Source organism: Nycticebus coucang, chromosome 14 (genome assembly GCF_027406575.1).
Source record: "Nycticebus coucang isolate mNycCou1 chromosome 14, mNycCou1.pri, whole genome shotgun sequence".
NCBI classification, from domain to species: Eukaryota; Metazoa; Chordata; class Mammalia; order Primates; family Lorisidae; genus Nycticebus; species Nycticebus coucang.
Genome location: NC_069793.1, coordinates 95,825,392 through 95,828,284, shown reverse-complemented (window position 1 = coordinate 95,828,284; position 2,893 = coordinate 95,825,392).

Here is a 2,893-nt window from a genome sequence, read left to right as displayed (position 1 = left end):
TGCCCGAATGTTAGTGAACACACTGTTTCCTGCATGGGGGAAGTTCTGGCATGGGACATGCTCAGTGCCCAGCTGATTTACTTTCTGCTGCAAGTCCCTTCACCTTCTGGCAACTTGTGATAAGTATTCTGCATGTCAGCGCTCCGCACAGCACCAGGGCACACAGCAGTCTGAAGCTCTGCAGAAGAGCACATGTGGCTGGAAGGGTTTTTCTTTCTTTAAATAGTAAGAGAAACCAGCAGATGCAGCTTGGGAGAAAACCTGATGTTGAAAAACAATGGGGTTCATCTGTAGGAATGAGATAAGAGCCCAAATGGACAGACTTGCCCTTCAGAGGCAAAGGCTCACCTTTGAACGCGACAAGGAAGGAGGACAGCGGGTGGGAACAAGCTTCTCAACCAAACAGGACAGGCTTCCACGTAAAGCCCGGGGAGCTGGGAGGCACACTTGTGGGAAGAGAAGCCACCACGTAATCATCTGGGAGGGTGAAAAGCAACCACAGCAGAGGAACACCTGTCTTTACACGGCCCTGCCCGTGCCCCGCCTCGCTGCAAGCGGGTGAGGACGGCGTCACCTCACGCTCTGACCTCACGACGCACCGGGCGGCCTCCTGGGCCAGCACAGGATCACACAGACTCCGCTGAACTATGGACGTGCCTCACGAAGAAGCCAGGCCATCTGGCCTCTATTTTAAGAATCTAAGAAACACAAAGGGACCTTAGGGTTGGAGAATCCTGCAACTGGAGGCTGAGAAGCCAGGTGGGAGATGAGCGGCTCAGAGCAGGCTCCTGTCCTGAATGGTCTCCCTTAACCTGAGCCGGCTCCTGTGGATTTCTGTAGCTTACACTGAGAAGAGACCTGACTAAAATGATTATTCCAGTTCTACAGGCCTTACCACTGTCACACAGGTAGGAGGTGGCAGGGCCAAAGGTCAAACTCACAGCTGCCGGACTCCAGAAACACGAACAGTCGCACCTTCTCAGCCAGCCCTGCAATTCCTCCTGCCTTTACCCTCTGTGCACCCGTCCTTGCTCACCAGCCCCTGGCAGAGGAGAAATAAAAAATGAAGCTCATACAGCTCAGCCTGGTTTCTTCCCAGTGAGCGACGTGAGCAGGATGGAGCAGCTGAGTACGGCTGCCACTGCCTCTAGCTCCCCTAATCAGGGAGACAGAAACTTCATAAACGCCGAGTTCCACCGATCCTAACTGCCCCCCAGCCCCCAACCTCTGTGAGCCCATGGCAACAGGTGGGCACAGGAACATTCCACCTGCTACCCAGCACCATGGGTGGGAGAGAAGGAAGGGAGACCACTCTGGAGCAGAGATTTGTTTTTTGTTTTTGTTTTTTTTGTAGAGACAGAGTCTCACTTTATCGCCCTTGGTAGAGTGCCGTGGTATCGCACTGCTCACAGCAACCTCCAACTCCTGGGCTTAGGCAACTCTCTTGCCTCAGTCTCCCGAGTAGCTGGGACTACAGGCGCCCGCCACTGAAGTGCGGAGTAACCTACTGCCCAGGGAGTTTGTCAGTGGAGATGTATGCAAGGCTGGAAAAATACCAGGAATTCTGCCCTTCTGTGGAGGAGGCACCATACTATGTAAAACCCATGGAAGACAGAATCAATTCCCCAGTGTTTTCTCTTCCCCCGAGTTACCAATCAGCTACGGGGCAGTTTTGCTCAAAGGTTTTGCAGGAGAAGCCTAGCTCAGACTCTGAGGGAAGGATCAGGACTATGAAGATCACTCGCAGCTCCCTCCTCCCACACCGGCTGACCGCACACTGCCCAGTGTGGCAGCCGCTGAGCCCCTGCAATGTGGCTGTGGCCCACATCGCTGTCCTCTGGTATAAAACACACATGAGATTTCAAAGACCTAGTACCAAAAGAAATAATGCAAAATATCTCATTGAAGGCTTTTTGGTACCGATTGTAGGTTAAGATGATACTATTTTCAATATACTGGGTTAGATAAAATATATTGAGATTACTGTATTTTGCCATGTATAATGTATACCCATGTTTTTGGCCCAAACTTTCAGTAAACAAAAATCTTTTATGTAGTTTTTTAATTCAAATTTGTGTGGGTTTATATTTAGGTATTTGTCTTTTTTTTTTGCAGTTTTTGGCCAAGGCTGGGTTTGAACACGCCACCCTTCGGTATATGGGGCCAGCCCTACCCCTTTGAGTCACAGTTGCCACCCATGAATTTTAACATTTTTTTTTTTTTAACATATTAAGGTGCAGGGAAGTATTACACTTTTAATACACAAGCATAAATAAAGTAATTGAAAACATTTATATAGATAAGAAATTAGTACTACACATGTATAACACACATCCTTATTTTTCCCTCAAAAATTTAGGCAAAAGTGCACATTATACACAGTAAAATATGGTCATTGCCCCTGATTTCTTTTTACTGTTTTAATGTGAATACTAGAAAAGTTTTAAACGCCATGATTGGCTTGCATTACATTTTCACCAGACAGCACCGTGCTAAGCTCCACACAATAAGGAACACATCCTGCCCTCCTGGAAGCTTCCACATGGCAGGCTCAGCCCCCCAGTACCAAGCATTCCCCAGGCCATCACAGGCCAGCCCCACTTGTGCTTCGCAGCCTCTTCACACTGGATGTGACCTGCTGCTACCAGCACACTGCACCTCTGCTGATGGACACCCTCTGCTGGACGCCCTTCTTCCCTCATGTCCTCCACCTGCCGTGGTCTCTCTCCCTCGGTCAGTCTTGAGCACTTCACTAGCTTCTCCAAGCAGAAGCAACAGCTGCTCCCTCTGTGCTGTCCCAGGGCTGGGCCTCTTGACATCCCCACTTCTCTGGGATCACAAGTATGTCTTGCTGGTAATAATATGCCCTGGACTGGTGTGACGCCTCTCATGT